Below are 25934 nucleotides of genomic sequence, written 5' to 3'. Positions count from 1 at the left end.
TGTTAGTAGTAGGTTCATATGTGTTGGCCTCAACCAATAGAGCTCATCGACCCCTCCTATGGACCACTGGAGCAAGGTGAGCGGGAACAGTGGGGTTGGTGACAGGTGAGCGGCAGTGTCCCACTTTCGGTGATTCTGCCAACTTGAGATGTATCAGGCCAAACTAGCAGTAGATGGTGCTTCACCACAGAAGGTAGCACCTAAATCTGACACTGTGGTAGTCAGTGACCAGAAAGCATCTTGCATCATCACACAATGTAAAGCTTGCACACTCAACTCATATTCAGGAGGACGTTTTGGGCCCTTAGGGGCCCAGTTAGCTGGCCCAGCTGATCTCTGTGAATTATGACTGCACCCATCAGGTCTTGGCTCATGACGGTCACATTTCTTTTCAACCTCCCTCCCTGCACCAGGCCCTGCCTCTTTCCAAAGTCACCTGTGATCTTTAGTGGGTTGTCTCAGGTGTCGACTGTCCTGGTTGCACAGCAATTGTTGTGGCTGTGGTTGTTACTTCAGCCAGGAGTGGGGTGACCACATGTGTTTGTGAGTGATGGGGCCCAGGTGGTGTGCATCTGTACTAATGTTAGCAATGGGAGCAGTTGAAGCATGAACGCACTCCAAATCGGAAGCACTGCGAGAATGCCAGCAGCGTATCACAAATACACCAATTTACTCCAATTTTAATCCCATTTATTCCAGGTAATCCAAACTTTCATCTCAATTCATCATGTTACATGGTGGAAAATAGTATGATTAGCTTCTAAAATGGCAGATGTACCACAGGCTTCTTTCTGTTGCATGCCCCATACATTAATCATATCCTTAGTGGTTCTGTTCCCAGTGCATTTCGAGCTTATCTCATAGCCCTTTTTCAGGGTTTATTATATGTCCTGACTAAATTATGTGTTTCAACAAAACTTCATATCAAATTACCCCAACTTTCTAATTAACGTTTTCCCGCTGTGCGAGTTATAATGCGCTACGACCTCTCGTTTAAACAAGACTCGCCACAAGTTAAGCTCAACTTGTTTTACCTCTTTTCAATAGTTACACATTTCAATTGCACCACCCTGTTTATACACCCCCACGATCTAAACTTTCAAATGCGAGCAGCCTTCTATAACCATGAATACAAAACAGACAGAATGCGGCTGAACAAGGTTCAGCACATCAGTTCCAAAGTAAGAAAAAAATTAAAGTCTATGCAACAGCTTCCGGAGTTCGCCGCACTTCCACTCCACTGGAAACCAGATAAATAAATTTGTGTGAAAGGGAAGGTGCACCAGAATAAAGTATGTGAGCTCCAAGTGTATCTAAAATATCTTTTATTATAGTTGAGGTAACACATTGGACATCAGCCAACATGTTTCGTTCCACAGCTGGAACTTCGTCAGGGCTTAAATATTTTAATCCTCGTTCAATCAGTCTGTTCACATAGGTCAATGTACCTCAAGGTAAAACCAAATAAAGACAGTTCTAAGATCGCTGCCAATAGAGATAATGGGCTCGTCAGTCCTGTAGTGCCCCTCAATCGTCCAAAATGTTTAATTCGCAGAGATGGTCCAAAGTATTGACCTGAGTCCTCCACATCTAATAACACACAATAAAGTAATGAGTGATATTCCTCAGTGTCCCATGTATCAGGTAGCCAGTATAGCGGCCAATAGTCCTAGTTGACGTAGATGCCAGCAACAGACGTCCCTCAGTCCAAAAATATGTCCAGATGAGGGAAGTTTGTTGCTGTCTTTATTTGGTTTTACCTTGGGGTACATTGACCCATGTGATCAGACTGATTGGACCAGGATTCAAATAGTTAAGCCCTGACGAAGTTCCAGCTGTGGAATGAAATGCATTGGATGATGTCCAATTTGTTACCTCAACTATAATAAAATATATTTTAGATACACTTGAGCTCACAGACTTTATTCTGGTGCACCTTCCCTTTCACAGCCTTCTATAACCATCCTCCCTTCATACCTTCTTATCTTTGTTATTGCGATCTCTCGTTTTCACAATCCAACATTAACCTCATCGCTGCTAGAGATATTTTCCTCCTGTGCTGGGCCCCTATGAAAATTGGTGTGGTTGTGATGGAACCATTCCGTCATCAGCGCAGCCCAATCGTGACTGATGACGGAATAGTTCCGTCACAAGCATCGAAGGGGTTAATGGGAGCAGAACACTACTGGATTGCTTAGATCTAGAGTTTTCATGGAGAAGGAGTGGTCAAGGGCACTGGCCAGACAAACCTGATAGGCCAGGCTGATTGTATATGTCTCCACTATTGGTCGGAGTACAAATGCTCCCACTGAAGCATTGAGATATTGTTTCCTAAGACAGAGTGGACAACATTGAAGACTGAGATGACAGGAATCTTTACAGTCATCTGGAACAGAAATACAAACATAGAAATGGTTTGATTTTAATGTCACCCAAGTTGTTGTTCTTTATATTGCAATGATATGCTTACAGCCATTAGTCCTTTTATTGCAGAGTATAGACAGACAGATCTCGACAATCCCCTACCTCACCCTACAGATGGAATGGAGGGGGCTTGACCAGAATGTTTTGGGTTGTGACAGGTTTGAGATATCTTGAAGGGACAATTGGTATAGAGCAGGGTTGGACTAGAACAGAAAATAAACCTGGGCACCAAAATAAAAGTGCCCCCCAATTATTGCATTAGATAGTTAGAAAAAAGTGACCCATGTTTGCAAATGGGAGCAGTTTTTAACTTGTAGAGATATGCTGTATAAGTGTTTCACATGATATGGAAGGCTGCATGGATTTGAGCTTGCTGCATGCAATGTTTATTTTACTATCAGGGAAATTAACAGTAAACGCTGGTCCAGCAGACAATGAAACAGGCTCAAAAACATCATCAAAAATGGCTTACACACTGACCTATGAGATCAGACCATTGAGCACCGCCTGATTGCTCTGTAGGCCATCCTGACACTAGTACAGAATGAAATTCCATGACTGCATCTCCTACATTTCACTATCACTTTGGTCTTTGTTGAGAGACATACAGCCAATGTTCTATGGTGGGTATAGATTTTCACTTCTAGAAATGTTGAAAGTTACAATATCCTTCAAAAACTAATGACCCCTTACAAAATGGGAGTTTTATCCCACATGGGTATTGAAATCGGAACAACATTGGAGCAACAGAAAACCCAGCTCATGTCCGAAAATACACAAATTTTGGGAGGTAACTCTTCGAGACATAGACACAATTTACCACACGGATTTACCAAAACTCCCCTCATTTATACTTCTAGGGCTGCCCAATGCTTTGATGTACCCCCTCAAATCCGGTTGTGGCAGATCGATAGCTCAAGTGCTAGGTGCGGCTAAACATGTACTACTGGCTAGATGGGGTATGGCGGAGATACCGTTCCACTTGGACTAGCTACATAAGCTATGAGAACTACTGGGTATAGAAAAGACTACAGCAGGCCTTACACACTTCCTCTCTAAATTTAACAAAACATGGGGGACCACCATAGAATTTCTGTCCAACAAATTCAAGGAACTCACTTGCCCAAAGTATCTCAGAGTGCTCTGCCTCACTAGTGCCCCTCAACCACAGGAATAAGATATCACCCGATTCATCCCGCCCAGTCTAGATATAGGACGCACACCTGACCCGCCTCACGCACATACTGGGAATAGATCTCCTTACCCCTCCTCTTCTTTCCCATTTTCTTCTTTCTATACTTTTATCTTTAGCTACACTGAGCAATCCCCACTGGCCAGTGGATTTAGGTGGCAGCTATTGTATTGCTTGACCTTTTCAAATCTAATAAAAAGATTTAAACCATAAAAAAGTCCATCTTCCATTTTAAATCACAAAAATGTTTTTGGCACCTCCATGCTGCACACAGGTCATCACTTCTTTGGTATTCCTCTGTGAGGATTTAGCTACTTTTTTTGTAAAAAGTAAATAAAATGTATGACTTCTAAGTTGATTTCAATACCGCTCACACTCTTTTGGCTCCAACCCTCAGTGTGTGGGAAAATACAACCACCTTGTAGGAAAGTGCCCCTTTTTGACATGGTCACCACCACTTTTTGCCTGGTATTTGATGTAATTTCGACAGGAAGTGCATTGGGTTCCTTCTAAACAGGTCCCCAGTGCCAGATCTCTTTGTCAAAACTGTGAAATTCTACACCAATTGGCAATACCTTTAGCACTCCCTGTAAGTCCCTAGTAAGTGGTGCCTCTGGTACCTAGGACAAGGAGGATAAAGAGGGTTCATAAGGGATGTAACACAAATTTTGCCACCCTAAAGGACCCCTCACCAAACAAATACAGACTGCCACTGCAGGCTGCACGTCTTGGTGTAGACAAAAGTGAAAACATGACATGGTGCAAATCCCTGTGTGCCATGCCCACAGACATGCAAGCCTTTATAGGTAAGTCACCCCTACAGCAAGCCTTACAGCCCTAGGGCAGGGTGCACTATACTACACGTGAGGACATTTCTACATGAGCAGATAAGCCCAGTGTTGGACTTGGCCCTTTTTGCAGGGGTATCACCAAACTTTTTGCTTCTTCCTCCTATTTTTTCCAGACCTGTGTTTGTTGGTTTTAGGACTCTGGGCACTTTACCACTGCTAATCAGTGCTAAAGTGCATATGCTCTCTGTCTAAATTGTGAACATGATTGGTTAGCCATGATTGGCATATTTGACTTACTAGTCAGTCCCTAGTTAAGTTCACTAAGTGTGCCAGGGCTGGCAAATCAAATGCTACTAATGGGCCTGCAGCACTGATTGCGCCTCCCACATGAGTAGCTCTGAAAAGGTAACTAAGACCTGCCACTGCAGTGTCTTTGCACAGTTGTTAATTGCCATGTCGACTTGGCAAGTGCACCCACTTGCTAGGCCATAACCTTCCCTTTTTTTACATATAGAATACCCCTATGGTAGGTCAATGGTACCCCCTGGGCAGGGTGCAGTGTATGACAAAGGTAGGACATGTACTGATGTGTGTAACATGTCCTGACAGTGAAATACTGCCAATTTCGTTTTTCACTATTGAAAGGCTACCTTGCCCCATAGGACAGAATGGGGAACACTTTGTAACATTTTACAAGCATATCTTTCCATAGGGATGAGATGGAAAAATACAGGTTAGGCTCTCTGAACTGAGAATTTAATAACACATGTTTTACTAAAGATGGTTTTGAAATCAAATTGAAATTAAATTAAATTGTGTGTTTGAAAATGCCACTTTTAGAAAGTATTTAAACAACAGGGGGTGGTGATGGACAGAGTTTCTGAATTGAGCAGAATACTCTCACCCAGTCAAGAGATCAGGGCTTAATCCAACACCGTTTTTTAGCTCTCTGCACCATCCCAGCTCAGAACCCGGCTATATGCAAATTAGTCTGTCCCTGGCCCAGTGTATCATGGGAACAGGGCAAACCAAACTACCATGCCAATTCTTTCACTGGGAAGGAGACAAGCTACCGGGGACCGGTTTCTGGCATTTCAGCCGTCTTCGGCCCGGCTCTGGGCCAGGGACAGACTAATTTGCATATAGGCAGGTTCTGAGCTGGGATGGTGCAGTGAGCTAAAAAAACGGTGTTGGATTAAGCCCTGATCTCTTGAATGGGTGAGAGTATTCTGCTTAATTCAGAAACTCTGTCCATCACGACCCCCTGTTGTTTAATTATTTTGTCCACCATAAGCGTGGAAGGGTATACTCAGACGTGAGTCCCTAGCTCATTGCACCATCAGGATTCAAGCAAGCCGGGCCGAAGACGGCTGAAATGCCAGAAACCGGTCCCCGGTAGCTTGTTTCCTTCCTAGTGAAAGAATTGGCTTGGTAGTTTGGTTTGCCCTGTTCCCATGATACACTGGGCCAGGGACAGACTAATTTGCATATAGCCAGGTTCTGAGCTGGGATGGTGCAGTGAGCTAAAAAACGGTGTTGGATTAAGCCCTGATCTCTTGACTGGGTGAGAGTATTCTGCTTAATTCAGAAACTCTGTCCATCACCACCCCCTGTTGTTTAATTATTTTTTCCACCATAAGCGTGGAAGGGTATACTCAGACGTGAGTCCCTAGCTCATTGCACCATCAGGATTCAAGCAAGCCGGGCCGAAGACGGCTGAAATGCCAGAAACCGGTCCCCGGTAGCTTGTTTCCTTCCCAGTGAAAGAATTGGCTTGGAAGTTTGGTTTGCCCTGTTCCCATGATACACTGGGCCAGGGACAGACTAATTTGCATATAGCCAGGTTCTGAGCTGGGATGGTGCAGTGAGCTAAAAAGCGGTGTTGGATTAAGCCCTGATCTCTTGACTGGGTGAGAGTATTCTGATTAATTCAGAAACTCTGTCCATCACCACCCCCTGTTGTTTAATTATTTTGTCCACCATAAGCGTGGAAGGGTATACTCAGACGTGAGTCCCTAGCTCATTGCACCATCAGGATTCAAGCAAGCCGGGCCGAAGACGGCTGAAATGCCAGAAACCGGTCCCCGGTAGCTTGTTTCCTTCCCAGTGAAAGAATTGGCTTGGTAGTTTGGTTTGCCCTGTTCCCATGATACACTGGGCCAGGGACAGACTAATTTGCATATAGCCAGGTTCTGAGCTGGGATGGTGCAGTGAGCTAAAAAACGGTGTTGGATTAAGCCCTGATCTCTTGACTGGGTGAGAGTATTCTGCTTAATTCAGAAACTCTGTCCATCACCACCCCTGTTGTTTAATCACTTTTAGAAAGTAGGCATTTTCTTGTTTAACTATTCTGTGTGCCTCTGCCTGTTTGTGTATTGACTGTCTGGTTTTGGAGTGACAGGGGCTGGAGAGGTGCATTCTATTCTCTTAGGTAGCCACTGGGGGGGGGGAGGGGGGGGGTGGATGTGTGTCCTGCTTTTTCTGAATGAGTCAGAGCTGGGCTGAATAGACCTGGGATGCTTTCAGAGTAGGGGGGAGAGTTCTTACTAGCACCTGAATATGCCCAGTCTGCATTTAGAGTGGTGGGAGGACATTTCCCTTGCACCTGAGTAGGGCCTGTCTGCCTTACACAATGCTGTCTTCACCTCCAGCCGGACAGCTGCACCATAGAGGACAGAACTGGTTTGGACAGGGCTCAGAAACCCTTGCACAAAGAGTACAAAGTCAATTTGTGGTATAAGTATTAGACCTAAAACCCCTGAACTTTAGACTACTTCTGGAATCAAGCGGAACCTTTGCCAAGAAGAAGAGCTGGAAACACTGAGGAGAAATACTGCCCTTGCTGTGTGCCTGGGGTTGGCCTGCAGTTGCTGTTTCTGCCAAGGATAGGAGAAGGACTTTGCTGTGTGCTGTGTCCCCTGCTTGAGGAAAGTCTCCAAGGGCTTGAGTAGAGCGTGCCTCCTGTTTTGAAGTCTCAGGAACACAAAGACTTCACCACCAGCTCCCCTGAATTTCCTTGCTGGGAGTTCTGACCTGCCAGGAGTGCCTGTGACTGTGCGGGGCGTCTGAAGGTTCTTTCTGCTGCTAGGAGCTGTAAAGCAACGCAACAACAAGAAAATCGACACATCACTCTTCTTGCGAAATTTTTTCCTACGCAACGCCATGGTGTGAGAAAAATCCTTCTGCACTACCGCTCTGCTGCTGAAACCGACGCAGTGCCTGTCGCCGCGGTAAGAATCGATTCATTAAGGTATTGCAGCTGTAAAGGTCGACCCTGCGCCTCTCGCCACAGCTGCATCTTATGCCGATGCATCATGGATTTCCATGCAACGTCCCTGTGAGGCAAGTTTTCCCCCGACGCATTACCAGTGGGTCGGAGTCGTCTCAGGATCAACGCATCGCTTTCCCCTACACAGGGGACACAATGCATCGCTCCCCTGTGTACAATGGAACAGTCGCATTGCATCCACAAAGGTCTCAGAAACTACACATCTCTCTGTTTTTCAACCCTTCTCATCGCCGCAGCTGTTTGACTTGGTGAATTTAGTCGCAACAACAGTTACTTTGCAAGAAATCACGCATCCATAGTTTTCTATGGGCTCAGTTGCTAAACCTTTTGAAAGTCATTTTTCTTAATACTTGTATTTGAATTTTTGGCGTTTTAATCTTATAAGTTTAGATAAAGATACTTTATGTTTCTAAACCAGTGTGGTGTCCATCTTTTGGTGTTATCACTGTGTTACTGTGAGTGTTGGTACAAATACTTTACACACTGCCTTTGGGATAAGCCTGTCTGCTTGTGCCAAGCTACCAAGGAGGTGAGCAGTGGTTATCTAAAGTGTGTATCCCCTTACCCTGACTAGAAGCAACGGTCCCTAGTTGGACAAAGGTACCTACCTCTGCCAACTAGATACCCCATTTCTAACACCCATGTACTGGTCCGCTCTATTGCTGCTAGTACAAGTGAACAAGGAAGTCATTTTAAGTACATGTATTGGACACTGGTGAAAACAAGTTCCCCAACTACATGATCGCTTCACTGAAGATAGGGATGTTTGGTATCAAACATCTCATATTAATAAACCCATATTGATGCCAGTGTTGGGTTTGTTAATTCCTGCACGCAGAGGACACCTTGGAGATGCCCCCTGAAAACCTATTAGCTACTGATGTGCTGACTGACTGGTTTTCACCAGCCTGCCACCATAGACAAGTTTTCGACTCTCAGTGGTGAGGACCTTTGCTCTCAGGAGGTCACAAAAAAGCCTGCGTAGGCAGAGGGTGTTTACACTCCCTCCCACAGGATTACCTGAAGATTAGCATTGCAAACCAGGGGAACTTCAAAGAGCCCACCGGCTGTGGTATGCAACTCTGGCTTCTCTCACAGGAGAGGATGCTACCCCCCTTTCTCAGAGCTCTTTGGCACCTGGACAGGAAGGAAAATTAGCTAGTCAGATAGGTGTGTCCACCCTCCAGCTCGTAATATGCCTAAGGTGGGCTACCTGAAGTGGAGGTGACTTTTTAAAGTTATTAATAAATAGAGGGAGATGGAGGCAGACGTTAGGTTCATCCTCTAGTCTGTGGATAGTTATTAACAAATCTGTAAATGACATATCAGAGAACCTAACCAAAGGGAAGGGCTTTCGCTAAATGTGCGAAACAACGCCCCAGACCTAAGAAGAGAACATTCTCTTTTTGAGTCCCCTCACTCACCAAGAGTTGCCCCAAGGTGACACCCTTCATCAGTGGGGCCATCCCAGACAGCTACTGTCTGTGGCGTGCTGGCTAACTTTTTAATGTTAGCCTTCTTGGTGATGGCAAACCTAGGAAATCTGTCACAGGGTTATGCCCACCTCCCACAGAAAGTGGTCATGTAAGGTGCATAGTGACCCCAGGGGGTGGGTAGTCCATTGTCCACCATCCTACACTCCCCTAACACTCCTAAATTCAGTATTTAGGGGATCCCCTGGCACCACAACACCAGATCATGCTGACCTGCGAAGAAGAAGGACACTGAATAGCAGCAAAAGCAAAGACTGAAGAAGAGCAATTGACGCCACCAGCCCTGCTGGCCTGTCTGCTGTTTCCCATCAAAATGCACCAAAATCATCCGTCCTGCTAGCTGTTGGGCCTTCAAAACCTAGGAGGACTGCCTGCCTTGAATAAAGGTTCAAGGACTCTTGTGGAGCAGCGTAGCTTCTCTCCTGCATCTTGCAGGCGCCCAAAGAAAAACTGCGAGGACTCCAGAACTGTCAAAACTTGACGCCGCCAAGAACCAGTTCACCCGAGCCCTCCAGCCTGAGTCAAAATGGTCCAACGGTGTCAGCGTGGTCCCCAAACCCTCAATAGACAGAGTGCTCTTTGGTTTCACCCCTCGTGAACTTCCCAATGTCCCCTGCAGACTCTGTTTGCAGGACGCCTCAACCGCGAGTGCTCCGAGACGAAGAAACCTGACACCTCAAAGACCCTCTGCACCTGCCCCCCCCAGCCTAAGGAGAAGAGGAGCACCGGTGTCCCCACATCCCTTAGCATCGCAAGACTAAAACCCTCTGGTTGGTTCAGCTCGACTGGCCTCCCAGTCCAAACCTACAGTGTCTTTTCCCACAGACTGATCCCTATTGACTGGCATTGGGTACCCGACGCTGTATTACACCACTGCACCTGGCCTCCCTAGTGCCGCTGGAGATGACCTGCTGGTGCTTTCTTGTACCTTGCCTGATTCTTAACTTAAGTCCAGGAGATCGGTCTCGTAAATTGCTGTACTGTACCTGAATGCCGTACTTGTTTTTTCTCCCATAGGATAATATTGCAGTTTCTGAAAAATGCACTGTCGACTTTTTCAACGTAAAAGTACTTCTCTTGACAAATTTACTTCCCTCATCGTATTGATTCTGGTGCCTAAACATATATAAAGATATGTGTTATTTTTATAACTTAGTGTGGCTTTCCTTCTTGAGTCATGTGTTTCATGTATTGACTATTGTGTGTATTTGCAGATTTCTAACACTCCTTTCTAAGGCTGCTCGACCACTCTACCCCCTAGAAGACCACCTTGAGATTTCTAGAGCAAGCCCCTGTGCACTCATAAGGGAATACCTGGACTCTTTGCACAATATACCTAATTTTGGTATATCATATAAAGAGCCAGCTCCCTATATTGGCGGTGCAGCGGTGGGATACAGGACTTGACAGCTGCTGTACCACTTGGTTAATAATTCCACTAAGGTATCCAAAATTGTCATTAGTTACAAGCATTTTTTCCAATTTCAATTTATTCTAAAAAGCTTAAAACCTAACTGTAAGGGCCTTGTTTAAATTCCCACAGTTAAAAAATATTGAAGTGGGTTACGCCCTTTAGAAAGTGCTTATTTTTTTTGTAGTTTTCTAAAAAGGTCCCAACTACTTTAATACCATGTCTGAGGCAGGTCCTTCCCAGTAGCACAACCTGCGCCCTACAAGAACCTTACGTTGTGCCAACTTAAGTCCCCTTGACGTGAATGGAAACTTGCCTTGGGTTCTAGACTTGCCAAAGCTCATCTGCAGAAATTACTTGCATTAAATGCTTAGACCCTAGCAGGAGAGGAACACCCTCAGGGAGAAGGGGAAGATAATCCTGAAGTCAGTGGCGGCTTTTCCGCTAAGGCAGAGGAGCGACACCCCACTACACAAAAGGAGAACTAAAATTATAACAACATATCGTTATTACCACTTTAGTTTTCAATGACTCTCGGGGCGTGGCGGGGCTGGCCATAGTAGGGAGAGGAGTGGTTTGCATTCCTTAAGTGCGCAGGACTGCTTGGCCAGCCCTTTGGGGCTGGCCAGTCATGCGTACTTTGCATGTTCCCCTCCAGGCTTCATTACACAGCCTGGTGAGGTACATGCAAAGGTTCCCTGCCCCTGTCTGAGCGCCGACCCACAGCACTCAGCTTTGTGATAGGTTCGGGATAGCCTGGGTGCTTCCTGCTGCCAGACTGGGGACAGGAAGAAGAAAACGGAGGAGAGGCAGCGGCCTGCCATCACAGGTAAGTGGGTTTTTATTTACTTTTATCATCCCATCTCTCCCCCGCCCCACTACCCGGGTCCATTAGCAGCCGCTACTGCCTGATGTGGATGAAGCAGATGATTCAAGCAGTGGTCCTACAGTATAGCAACACCACTGAGAGTACTAATGGTAGTGCCCCAGAAGAACTAGAGAGGGGAGATGCTGATCTTCAAAACTAGCCAAGAGGATAGCCTTAGAGGCTAAACTCTTAGCTGTGGAAAATGAAAGAAATGAGATGGGTATAGGACCCATCTCTGATGGCAGCACAATAATAAATATGGACAAAGAAAAAGCTTTGGACCCTATGATCCCCAAAGGGATTGTTCCTAATATGCAGAGGGTGATAATATCACCAACTAGTTTACAGCCTTTGAGAGGGCCTGCAAAATGAGGCAACTCGACCAAAAGTATTGGAGCTATCTTCTCTGGGAGCCGTTCTCAGTAAAGTGAAGGGATAGGCTCCTCAAACTGAAAAAGTCAGATGCTGAGTCTTATGACCTCTAGAAGGATACCCTGATTGAGGGACTTTGACTCAGCACTGAGCAATACAGGATCAGGTTCAGGGAGACTTGAAAAACCTAGTCAGATCTGGGTAGATTTTATAGACTTTTCAATGAAAACACTAGGTGGCTGGTTAAAATGTAACAATGTCCACAATTATGATGGGCTTTATAATCTTATGAAAGAGCACCTGTTGAGTAATTGTGTTCCTAAGAAATTCCATCAGTACCTGGTAAACCTTTGTCCTCTTTCTCCTCAAGAGTTAGGGAAGAAGGAAGCCCGCTGTGTCAAGACAAGGATGACTGTAGGAAGCCTACTCTGTATATGGTATACCTGTAAGTGGTTAAATCGTGCACAGAGTCCAGAGATTCCCCCAGAACAGTTCAGGGCTCAATGTAAATCCAAAGTGCTATATTTGTGGTAGTGTGGGAGAGCAACCTATGCTTAACACAGAGGAGTGTAAGACATTTGTTATCAGGTTAATGCCAGGCAAGGTACAGATTGGTACTAAAACTGCACCACCAGCGGCCGGGTGCAGAGGTCAGATTCGGGGTTGGTGCCCAATATTAACCAATGGAGACTGGGGGTTCTCAAAGATGCTCTGCTCACAGGTGAGTAAAGCGGTATCAGGGCTCGATCTCCTGGAGTTAAGGTAAGTACAAAGGGAGCCACAAGACAGTACCAAACTTACACCCTCAGCAGCGCTTGTGCGGCAGGGCAGAGTGCCAATACTGCATTGTGCGCCAACACTGCATTTTGTGCCCAATGCATTCAATGGGGGAGATCGAGGTTGAAGAATGGCTGTAGACTCAGACCAGGAGACCGGACCAAGAAAACTCTCAGCTGCCCAGGTAAGTGAAGATGCAAGGGGATGTAGGAACAACATCAGCCAGGATCCCCAAAGCCCAGGAGCTTGGGTTGCAGGGTGTCCTTAACCGTCAGAAAACAGCTTACCAGGCCGGTTGCGGTCAGGGGGTGTCTTCGAGTTGAGGCTGCAGGCGTCAAGGTGGAGTCCAGCAGGGGTCAGCCCACAGTGGAATCATGCTCAGAAGTGCTGGGGAACCTTCACAGGACCAGTGGGCCACTTGAACTCAGACCGTGGGCATCGGGTGCAGAGCTGGATCTGGAGGTGAGTTTGTGGTTCCTCAGGGTAGAGTTCTTTTCTTTGTAGATGGTTTCTTCTGAACATATCCACTGTCCACGGGAGATTTGAAGTCATTATTGAAGGCAGGCAGTCCTCTCAGGGCTTTGGAGGTAGCTGGGCATGCAGGACAAATTGTTTTTTTTGTAGCAGAGGTGAAAGGCAGCAGACAGACCGGCAGGGCTGGCACAGAGTCAATCACTGTTCTTCTTCTCTCATGTAGGTATGGTTCTTCAGTGTCCAGGCTTCTTAGGTCATCGTAGATCTGATTTCAGGGTCTGGGGGAGCCACAGACACTCTAGTTTTAGGGGCATTACAACAGATTATGAGTGCCTTATCCGGGGTGTCTACACCCATTATTATGTCACTATCCTGTGGGAGGGGGGCATTGCCCTAACCCTGATTTGATAAGTCCCACCATCTTCAATATGGTGGGCACTGGTAAATGGGCTTTACTTCACCTCCAGCACCTGAGGGGTGGAGTTGGCGAAGAGGGGGCACACCTTCTATTCTTACTAAGTTTTCCCACAGGTTTTCCCACCCAAAAGTGGGGGTTTGAACTGGAGCTTGCCATCTGCTGCTAGCAGCAGTGGCTGGGCTCGCATTACAAAGGCGGCAGGCCGTTGAAGCTTTTCTATGAGTACTGTGCTCATCCTGGGGGAGGAGGTGTGACACCTCCGCCCAGGATGTGCTTTGTTTATGGCCACAGAGAGCAGAGGCTCTCAACCCAGGGGTCCAGAAATATGTCTTGTGGTGGCAGGCTGTCTCAAGACAGTCAGAGACCACACCAGGGTTAATAGGTATTCAGTAGGCACCTCTGAGGTGCCCTCTGGGTACATGGATTACAAATTCCCACACTGGCATCAGTGTGTATTTATTGAGAGGAGTTGTTTGGTACCAAACACTCCTGGGTTCAGTGAAGCTATCATGGTGCTGCGGAATTCGAGTTGTCGAGTTTCCAGCCCATGTACTCTCTAAGGCTTCCCTGGCACTTACAATATTAAGGAATAGACTTCAATATTGTAGGGGGCATATTTGCTCATGTAGATATGCCCACACCACACCTGAGATATAGTGCACCCTGCCTTAAGGCTTGTAAGGCCTGCTAGAGGGTGGCTTACCTATACCATAGGCAGTGCTGGTTAGCATTGCACACAGGCAGTGTGCCATGTCGACTTTGTCATTTCTCACTGCACTAAGGCATTCAGCCTACAGTCGCAGTGCCATGGCCTTAATGAGGTGTTCCTAGGGGACCCTCTTCAGTTCCCATGCACTAGGCACCATGGGTACCATTTACTAGGGACTTATAGGGGCTGAAGTTGCCAGTCGTGGTACAGTTTTAGGGAAGAAGCACTGGCACAAGGAGCCTGGTTGGTAGGGACCCTGTTCACTACAATTGAAACCACATCTTCTTCCATACCAAAAGTGGGGGGATAACCATGTCAAAAGAGGCATTTTCTCACAGTAACTAAGACAACTCATGTTGGGGTTGACCAAAATAAAGGGTTTACTAAGCCCCCTCAAGGGAAAGATGGTCACCAGTCTAAAAATAAAAACAAAGAGTCTCCTCAAGGCCCCCAAAAACCTGTTCAGGAGGGTGGGCCCTGAGCCAATACATAATCTAAGGATGGCTACCAGAATAAGAACTGGGATCCCAAGTGGTTTGGTGCTTTGATCGCAAAGCCAATGGGCACCGAACTGGAGACCCCAGCTGTCCCAACAAAAAGAACCCCCCTAGTGAGCCTGCATTAAATGCAGTGGTAAGCCTCCAGATGGGATCACAGGTGAGCCTGGACCATGTCAGAGAGCTCATTGAAGCAACTTTAGTCTCAGAGTGTAGGGTATATGTAGCTGCCCTGGCTGTCTGGCCCAGTAACCTAAAGAAATACAGACAGCAGCTGCATATAAATAGGATCGGACTTGAAGCATTGAGGGGTACAGGTGCAAGTGTCAGTATGGTGACTGAAAAACTGATATCTCTTGAACAGTATCTGACTGGTGAGACGTTTACATCAATGCTGACAACCAAACTAAGGCCCATCCTATGGCAATGGTGTCCTTAGAACGGGAAGGAGTTACTGGTCAAAAGAAGGTGGTGGTATCCTCTGCAATTCCTGTAGCCTGTCTGCTAGGAAATTATCGGGAGTCCTCGGCATCGGCTGAAGTTGAAAGCCTGAGACAGCAAGCTGCTGATCAGGAAAAGGGAGATATCAGTGGCTCCCACAGAACCTATTGGGAGGAAAGACTCTTTTACACTGAAGCCAGAGACCTCAAACCTGGTGCCACTAGGAGAGTGGCAGTGCCTCAGATACGTAGAGAAAGTTCTTGCTCAATTTAGCTCCCAACATCCCCTTAGCTGAGCATCATGGCCAGACCAAAACTTGGAGTAGGTTAATGACCCACTTCTACTGATCCTATGTCCCAGAAGGTGAAGGTGTTTTGCAACTCCTAGGCCACCTGCCAAGTCAGTGGCAAAGGAGGTGGCCACCCAAAGGCCCCCGTAATTCCACTTCTAGTGGTTGGGGCTCCCTTCAAAAGGGTAGGGGTTGACATTGTTCACTCCCTGAACCCTCCAACAGCACCAGGGAACAGATTTATACTGCGGTAGTGGATCATGCATGCCACCAGGTACCTGGAAGGTATTCCCCTAAGGACTGTCAGTGCTCCTGCAGAGCCCTAATTAGTAGGTTTTTTTACCAAGAGTGGGTTTTACTAAGGAGGTGATGTCAGACAGAGGTAGTAACTTCATGCCTGGCTACCTGAAAGTCAAGTGAGCTGAATGTGGGGTGCCATACAAGTTTACCACTCCCTATCACCCACAAACAAATGGTTTAGTTGAGAGATTCAACAAGACCAATAAAGGTATGATTGGTGAACCACCTTAAAAATTCAAAAGGAGATGGGATGACTTACTGCCATGCCTGCTTTTCACTTATAGAGAAGTACCACATAAGGGAGTTGTATTTTCCCTCTTTGAACTTCTGTTTGGTCAACTTGTAAGGGGACCATTGTGCCTAGTAAAGGAAGGCTGCGAGAGACCTCTCAAAGAGCCTAAGCAAGACACAGGGGACTATGTATTTGGCCTTCGTTCAAGGATGGATGAATACATGGAAAAAGCTTCCAGAAACTTGAAGGCAGCCCAGAGTCCCAGAAATTCTGGTATGACCAAAAGGCTGCACTAGGGGAGCACCAACCTGGGCAGAAGATGTAGGGTTGGAGCCTGTGGCTCCTAGGGTCCTTCAGGACAAATGGAATGGACCCTACCCTATCCTTGAAAGAAAAGGGTAGATCATGTATCTGGTGGACCTTGGCACTTGCAGGAACCCCAAGAGAGCCATCCATGTAAACCCATTAAACCCTATCATGACAGGGCTGAAGTGGCTATGCTGATAGTCACTGATGCAAATCAGGAAGAAGGGAGTGAACCTTTCCCTGACTTCCTCTCTCACAACCCTAAAGATGGGTCAGTAGAAGGAATTGTCTTTTCAGACACCTTCTCTGCCCAACAACAGGCTGCCTGCAGGCAGGTTGGGCAGTATGCTGAGCTCTTCTCATTGACCCCTAGTCACAGAGGCTAGTATAGACATGATGTTGACTATCTGTCAAAAATAAAATCTACATGCAGTCTGACAAAGTCAAAGAGAGCATCAGAACTGAAGTAAGCAAGATGCTGGAATTGTGTATCATTGAAACCTCTGAGAGGTCCTTGGCCAGCCAAGTTGTTTTAATCCCAAAACCTCACACCAAGGGTGGAAAAGCAGAGCTGTTTTATGTGGACGATAGGGGCCTCAATGGAGTAACCAAAACAGATGCACACCCAATTCCTGGGACTGACAAATTGATTGACAGGTTAAGTGCAGCCAAATTTCTCGGTACTTTTGGTTTGACATCAGGGTACTGGCAGATTGGTCTGACCCCAGGAGCAAAAGAAAAATCTGTATTCTCAACCCCAGGTGGGCATAATCAGTTCACTGTTATGCCCTTTGGACTAAAGAATGACCCTGCCACCTTACAAAAGTTGGTGAACAAAGTCCTTGCTGAGGTTAAGACCTTTAGTGCACCATATCTGGACAATATTGCTGTATTTATCTTCACTTGGCAAGATCATCTGATTCACCTTGGAAAGGTCCTTGAGGCTCTGCAGAACAGAGGACTCACTATCAAGACAAGCAAGTGCCGGATAGGGCAGGGCTCTGTTATATAGTTGGGGCACCTTGCAGGTGGAGGCCAAATTCAACCTTACAACCCAAGATCCAGACAGTTGTGAACTGGGTAGCTCCAACCACTCAGACTCAAGTCAGGGCACTCCTTAGCTTAACTGGGTACTCCAGGAGGTTTGTGAAGTGGTATGGTACTATTGTGTCACCCCTCAAAGATTTGACCTCTTAGAAAATGCCAAAGAAAGTAAACTCTATAGTGAGCTGTCAAAAGGCTTTTGACAGTCTGAGGGAAGAAATGGGCTTAGCACCCATTCTGAAAGCTCCAGATTATTCTAAGCAGTTCATAGTGCAGACATGTGCCTCTGAACATGGGATAGGAGTGGCCCCATCCCAAACCAATGATGATGGCCATGACCAACTTGTTGCTTTCATTAGCAGGAGGTTACTTCTCAGAGAACAGTGTTGGAGTGCCATTGAGAGGGAGACCTTTGCTGTGGTTTGGTCCCTGAAAAAGTTGTGGCATATTTGTTTGGATCTCACTTCCTTGTTCAGAATGACCACCGGCTTCTCAGATGTCTGATGCAAATGAAAGGTGAAAATCTCAAACTGTTGAGGTGGTCAAGTTTCCTTCAGGGATTGAACTACACAGTGGAGCACAGATCTGGGACTGACCATGCCAATGCAGATGACCTTTCCATATTTTTCCACGTAGAAGTTGTAAACTCTCTTGGGAAATGTTTGTCTCAATCTCTTGGGGGGGGGGGGTTATTTACTAAAGGGTCCCTTTTTGACATGGTCAGCCCCACTTTCTGTCTGGTATTTGATATGATTTGGCTGGAAGTACACTGGGTTCCTGCTAACCAGGGCCCCAGTATCAGATCTCTTTGCCAAAACTGTACCCCAATTGGTAATACCCTTAGCACTCCCTTTAAGTCCCTAGTAAGTGATTCCTCTGGTACCTAGGGCAAGGAGGCTAAAAAGGTTCCTGAAGGGCTGCAGCACGAATTGTGTCACCATAAAGGTTCTCTCACCAAACACATACAGACTGCTACTTCTTGCTGCTTGTCTTGGTGAAGTGAAAACACAACATGGCACACATTCCTGTGTGACATGCCCACAGACACGTTATGCAGTATAGGTAAGTTACCCCTACAGCAGGCCTTACAGCCCTAAAGCAGGGTGGCTGTTGGACAGGCCACATGAAGGGCCGCTCTCCCCCGGCCCAACCAGGCCTGAGCCCAGTCCCGCAAGTACCACACACCACCATTGCACGTCCTCCGTCCCCTCAGGGACCCCTGCCCTCGAGCCTGCCGACCTCGTGGGTCCGATCCACTGCCGGCCCACGCGCCCAGCCTGGGGCGCCATCTTGGACACTCCACCACGAGGCCGCCTGGCCCCCGATCGACCTCAACCCTGGGCCGGGCCCGGCCTCAGACATTCCGGCACCACCCTCCTCCCAGGAGGTGAGCGGGCTACTTGGCAAGTCAATGGGAGAAAGAGGTGCCGATGGCTCTCCCCCACCAAGTGCCGCTCGCCCATCGCCTCCCCGGGCGCTGGCTCCACCCCCCTGCTGGGTGTCTGGACTCCCCCATCCCGGACCTCCCGACCTCCAAGTGCGAGGGTCCGGACATCAAAGGGCACCAGCCCTATAACTGGGGCAGCTCCAGAGCAGGAAGGCAGTTGTATCTTGGAGTCGAGAGACGTAAAGAGGAACTCATCCTGGACGGACTACTGGCGCTGCCATAGCTCTGTCCTGTGCACCATCGTCCTGCCTGTTGGCGCTGCCACAGCCGTCGTAACCTTCATCCTTCATCGTCGTCGGGATCTGCTGGCGTGGCCGCGGACCGTTGTAACCGTCATCTTCTACCGGGACCTGCAGGCTCCGCCGCGGACCGTCGTCCTTCCTTCATCCATCTCGGGACCTGCTTGGCTCCTCCACGGCCCGATCATCTAGAACGCCGAGCTCGAGGATTGAGAGCTATTTTGTACTCATTGGTAACTAAGACTGTCCCGCTACCCCTTTCCTAAACCAGAGACTAGAACCGAGGGGACCCCTGAGTCCAGACCTCCTTGTATCCATCATCGTAACCTAAGAATTGCATATAAAGTCTCGTTAACCTTCAACCTTGTGTGGTGTCCGTCTGTGGGGGGGAAGTTACTTATCTGTACAGTCGTTGGAGACGGCTCTCCCTGGAGACCTCTCCCCGTAACCTCGGCCGACCCTCCCGGTCCGTCTAACATTGGTGGCCAGCGGCGCGATCCGAATCACCGCATAAACGTACAGAGAGTAGCTCACCCCACGACGAAGTCACAATGACCACGAAAGAGAGCGGATCAACCGAGAAATTCCAAATGGAGAAATTGGAGGAGTACAACCATCGTGAACTTAAACAATTCTGCATCGAACTGGGTATCGCTACCACCGGACTGAGTACCAAGGACGATTTTAAGCATGCCCTAGAATCTTGGGCAGAAACCGGGGCTGCCGGAACCCCTGATCAAAGCACCGTAGAAAAAACGACCACGGCCCCGGAAGGGCAAAGAACGGGTCTCTCGCAAGACGAGATCCAGGAAAGAGAAAGGACCCGACTACACGAACTAGAAATGGCCCGACTTAAAATGGACGTTGAACTTAAGTTGGCCGAACAAAAAATCAACTTAGAGCACCTGCGTCTCCGAGAAGAAAGAGAGGAGAAACAGAGACAAAGGGAGCTCGAGGAAAAGAAACTAGCGTACGAACACGAACGAAACCTAGCCGAGATCAACCTACGCAAGCAGGATAAAGAAGCAGGGGTGCCCGAGCGACCCCCCACCTCAGGGGCCACAGACAAAAAGGTACATATCCCCAAGGATGTTGTCCGAGAATACTTCAGAGAGGACGACATCCAGCAATGGTTTAAAGCCTATGAAATCGCTATGACTGCACACCGGATCGATAGAAGCGACTGGGGAGCCGGTCTCTGGGGAAGATTCCTCAATGAGGGCCGCGACACCCTACTACAGCTCCCGGACCACCAGATGACCTCCTACGACCATATGAAAGCGGCCCTCCTCACCCGCTATGGTCTCACACCCGAGATGTACCGTCAGAGGTTCCGAGACTGCACCCGCATCCCGGGTACAACTTGGGTGGACTATGTAACATACTTTAGCCGAGCCTTCGAGGGCTGGATCCGAGGAAGCAACGTCACGACCTACGAGCAACTATTTAACCTGATGGTATGGGAGCATCTGTCGAACAATTGCTTCATTGAACTCCGCCAACACCTCCTCGACAGCAAGTTAACGGATCCCCGGCAGCTCGCATCCGAAGCTGACCGGTGGGAGATCACCAGAGTGGGCCGGAATGGGTCCTACGAACAGAACCGGAACAACAATGGTCAGCACCGACCCAGAGGAGGAGGAGGGGGCCAAGGGCGAGGAAGAGACAACGCCCCGGTCGCCCCCGCTACCAACACCACCCCCCCGGCCAACCGGGGCAGCACCCCAGCGCGACCGGGGTACAGAGCCAATGTCACGTGTCACCGATGTCAACGAGTCGGCCACTATGCGAACGACCCAAACTGCCCGCAGTACCAGAGCCCAAGACCCCGCCAAGTGGCCGCTGCAGCCCTAGGGGAAGAACAGATCTCCGAGGAACAGGAAGAGTACGAACAAGAGCATCAAGAGTGGGAGCCAGCCGCCATGACTCTAGCCTGCTTAGGGGGGAAAGACATGGTCCCGCGGGTCCCCCTACCCGCTAACACCCAGAAGTACAGCCAATGGGTGAGCATCAATGGACACCAGGCCGAAGCCCTTCGTGACACCGGGGCCAGTGTAACAGCCGTCCGCTGTCACCTGGTGGCCCCAGAACAGTATCTACCGAACATTCTCTGCCCTGTACGATCAGCCGATAACTCGGAGAGCCTGTGTCGGATGGCCTGCGTCCCCTTCGAATGGGGGGGGGTCTCCGGCATGTTGAAAGTGACGGTCCGAGACGATGCCCCCGTAGACTGCCTCCTGGGCAATGACCTGGAAAGCTCTCCGTGGGCCGCCGTGGAGCGAAAGGAACACCTGGGGATGTTGGGCGTCCCAGACTGGGCGTGCGTCACCACCCGTTCCATGGCCGCCCGTGCCAACCACCAGCCAGAAGAACCCGAATGGCCGGCGCCACCGCCTCCGGTCGCCCCGGCCGAAAACACCGACCGTAACATTCCCGCCGAACCAGCTCAACCTACCGACCTCGCTAACCTCGACCAGTGGCCTCAAGAAGGGGGGCCCACGCAAGAACAATTTCGCAAAGAACAGAAGACCTGTCCCTCCCTCGAGGGACTCCGCCAGCAAGCGCTCGCCCAAAGCGCAGGGGATACCCCCGGAACTCATTGGGTCTACTGGGACAATGATCTGCTGTACAGCGAGCAAAGAATCGCCGAGCTGGGGAGCAACCGAGTACTAGTGGTACCCCTCCGTTTCAGAGACTTCCTGTTAAACCTGGCCCACGATGTCCCCCTGGCAGGACATCTGGGACAAGATAAAACCTACAGTCGCCTAGTGACCCACTTCTTCTGGCCCAAAATGAGAAACGATGTGCACCAGCATTGCCGATCTTGCCCCACGTGCCAAGCCAGTGGGAAGAGCGGCCGCAAACTAAAGGCTCCCCTGCAACCTTTTCCCGTGGTCACTACCCCGTTTGAGAGAGTCGGAATAGACATTGTGGGGCCCTTGGACCCACGCACAAAACAAGGCCATCGATTCATCCTGGTGCTAGTGGACCACGCCACCCGCTACCCTGAGGCTGTTCCTCTGCGAACTGTGACAGCCCCGGTGGTCGGCCGGGCCCTGATGGGGATCTTCTCCCGTGTGGGCTTCCCCCGAGAAGTCGTCAGCGACAGAGGCACGAACTTTATTTCCAAATACATGAAGTCCCTCTGGCAACAGTGCGGGGTCACCTACAGATTCACAACCCCCTATCACCCTCAAGGGAACGGACTCGTTGAGCGGTTCAACCGCACGCTAAAGGGAATGATCGGGGGGTTGGAAGAGCCCCTCCGTCGCCAGTGGGATGTGCTGCTGCCGTGCCTCCTCTTCGCGTATCGAGAAGTCCCCCAGAAATCCCTGGGCTTCAGCCCATTTGAACTGCTATATGGACACCCAGTGCGAGGGCCGCTCAGTCTCGTCAAAGAAGGCTGGGAGATGCCTCCGCTAAAGAACCCTCCAGATGTCTTCCGGTACCTCCTCACCCTCCGCAACCAGACCCGGCGGTTCAGAGAAATAGCGAAGGCCAACCTAGAGGCCAGTCAAGAGGACATGAAAAAATGGTATGACCAGAATGCCTCATCCATTGAATTCGAACCTGGCCAACAGGTATGGGTGATGTCCCCCACTGAGCCATGCGCCCTGCAAGACAAATGGACGGGGCCCTTCAAAGTAATAGAGCGCAAGGGTCCTGCCACTTATCTCATCGACATGGAATCCTCCCGGAACCCTCTCCGGGTCCTCCACGCTAACAGACTAAAGCCCCACTTTGTGCGAACAGAGCTCAGCCTCCTGATGGCCACAGACACTGGGGTTGAAGAAGACTCCGAGCCTCTCCCTGACCTCCTACGGACTCAAGAGCAAGACGGCTCCGTGGATGGGGTCCGGCTCTCAGAGGCCCTCACCAGAGAACAACGCCAGGAGTGTCAAGCCCTCCTATCACAGTTCGCCAGCCTGTTCTCCCTCACCCCGGGTGTCACTTCCTGGTGTGTGCACGATGTGGATACCGGGGACAGCCCCCCTATCCGCCACCGGGCCTACCGCGTGCCAGACCGGGTACGGGCCTGCATCCAGGAAGAAATAGCCAAGATGCTCACGATCGGGGTCATCGAGCCCTCAGACAGTCCCTGGGCCAGCCCTGTCGTACTGGTCCCCAAGGCAGCGGCCCCCGGCACCACCCCAGAACTCCGGTTCTGCGTCGACTACCGGGGCTTGAATGCGGTCACCAGAACAGACGCGCATCCCATCCCCCGGGCAGATGAACTAGTCGACCGAATGGGAGCTGCCCGCTACCTCAGCATCTTCGACCTGACAGCAGGTTATTGGCAGATCGGCCTCACACCCCGGGCGCAAGAACGTTCTGCCTTCTCCACCCCCGATGGCCATTACCATTTCACGGTCATGCCCTTCGGCATGAAGAATGCCCCAGCAACATTCCAACGGCTCGTCAATCAGGTCCTGGCGGGGCTCGAAGGATTCAGCGCCGCCTACCTAGACGACATCGCTGTATACAGCCACCATTGGACCGAGCACCTCCACCACCTCCGAGCAGTGCTGCAAGCCCTTCAGCGAGCTGGCCTCACGATCAAGGCCAGCAAGTGTCAAATTGGGCAAGGGTCTGTAACCTACCTCGGACACCAGGTGGGAAGCGGCCTAGTGGCCCCGCTACAGCTGAAAATTGCCGCCATCCAGGCCTGGCAGCCCCCCATCACCCAAACCGAGGTACGAGCCTTCCTGGGCCTCACGGGCTACTACCGAAGGTTCGTAAAAGACTATGGTACCATAGTGGGGCCCCTCACAGAACTCACGTCAAAGAACCAGCCCAAGAAAGTCACCTGGACCCCAGAGTGTCAAACTGCATTTGAACAATTAAAGGCCGCCATGTGTTCCGCCCCTGTGCTCCAGGCCCCAGACTACAGCCGGGAGTTCGTCGTCCAGACGGACGCCTCCGACCAGGGCATTGGGGCAGTCCTGTCTCAAGTGAACACCGAAGGCCTTGATCAACCGGTGGCCTTCATCAGCCGGAGACTCCTACCACGGGAGCAACGCTGGAGCACCATAGAGAGGGAAGCCTTCGCTGTGGTATGGGCCCTCAAGAAGCTCCGGCCCTACCTTTTCGGCACCCACTTTCGGGTGCAGACCGACCACCGACCCCTGCAATGGCTGATGCATATGCGGGGGGAGAACCCAAAGCTGCTACGCTGGTCCATCTCCTTGCAAGGTATGGACTTCACAGTCGAACACCGGCCTGGGCCAGATCACGCCAACGCGGATGGCCTGTCCCGGTTTTTCCGCCTCGACGAGGAGAGTCCCCAAGAGGATGGGTAACTCTCCCCGCCTTCAGCTGGGGGGGACGCATGTTGGACAGGCCACATGAAGGGCCGCTCTCCCCCGGCCCAACCAGGCCTGAGCCCAGTCCCGCAAGTACCACACACCACCATTGCACGTCCTCCGTCCCCTCAGGGACCCCTGCCCTCGAGCCTGCCGACCTCGTGGGTCCGATCCACTGCCGGCCCACGCGCCCAGCCTGGGGCGCCATCTTGGACACTCCACCACGAGGCCGCCTGGCCCCCGATCGACCTCAACCCTGGGCCGGGCCCGGCCTCAGACATTCCGGCACCACCCTCCTCCCAGGAGGTGAGCGGGCTACTTGGCAAGTCAATGGGAGAAAGAGGTGCCGATGGCTCTCCCCCACCAAGTGCCGCTCGCCCATCGCCTCCCCGGGCGCTGGCTCCACCCCCCTGCTGGGTGTCTGGACTCCCCCATCCCGGACCTCCCGACCTCCAAGTGCGAGGGTCCGGACATCAAAGGGCACCAGCCCTATAACTGGGGCAGCTCCAGAGCAGGAAGGCAGTTGTATCTTGGAGTCGAGAGACGTAAAGAGGAACTCATCCTGGACGGACTACTGGCGCTGCCATAGCTCTGTCCTGTGCACCATCGTCCTGCCTGTTGGCGCTGCCACAGCCGTCGTAACCTTCATCCTTCATCGTCGTCGGGATCTGCTGGCGTGGCCGCGGACCGTTGTAACCGTCATCTTCTACCGGGACCTGCAGGCTCCGCCGCGGACCGTCGTCCTTCCTTCATCCATCTCGGGACCTGCTTGGCTCCTCCACGGCCCGATCATCTAGAACGCCGAGCTCGAGGATTGAGAGCTATTTTGTACTCATTGGTAACTAAGACTGTCCCGCTACCCCTTTCCTAAACCAGAGACTAGAACCGAGGGGACCCCTGAGTCCAGACCTCCTTGTATCCATCATCGTAACCTAAGAATTGCATATAAAGTCTCGTTAACCTTCAACCTTGTGTGGTGTCCGTCTGTGGGGGGGAAGTTACTTATCTGTACAGTCGTTGGAGACGGCTCTCCCTGGAGACCTCTCCCCGTAACCTCGGCCGACCCTCCCGGTCCGTCTAACAGTGGCCTATACTACATGTGAGAACATATCTGCATGCAAGATATGCCCCTATTCTGGTGAACAGTGAATTAAGTATGTATGCTGGAAAATGATTTCCCCAGATACATGATGGCTTCACTGAGAATAAGGATATTTGATATCAAACTTCTCGTATTAATAAACCCATACTGATGCCAGTGATGGATTTATTGATACCTCAACACAGAGGGCACCTTAGAGGGGCCCCCTGAAAACCTACCAGCTACTGGTGTGCTGACTGACTGTTTTTTACTAGCCTGCAACCAGAGACAGGTTTATGACCTCCAAGGGTGAGTAACTTTGCTCTCAGGAGGCCAGAAACAAAGCCTGCTTGTGTAGAGGGTGTTTTCACCCCCAGAGGTTGGCCTGCAGATTAGCATTCCAAGGCAGGGGAGCTTCAAAGGGCCCACTGCCTTTGCTTGGTGAATCTGGCTTCTCTCACAGGATTGGATGCTGTCCCAATTTGTCCAGAGCCCTTAGGCACCTGGGCAGGTGGGAAAATTAGCTAGTCAGATAGG

This window comes from Lissotriton vulgaris, chromosome 2_1 (assembly GCF_964263255.1).
Source record: "Lissotriton vulgaris chromosome 2_1, aLisVul1.2, whole genome shotgun sequence".
Lineage (NCBI taxonomy): Eukaryota > Metazoa > Chordata > Amphibia > Caudata > Salamandridae > Lissotriton > Lissotriton vulgaris.
Note: the sequence above shows the minus strand (reverse complement) of the source record.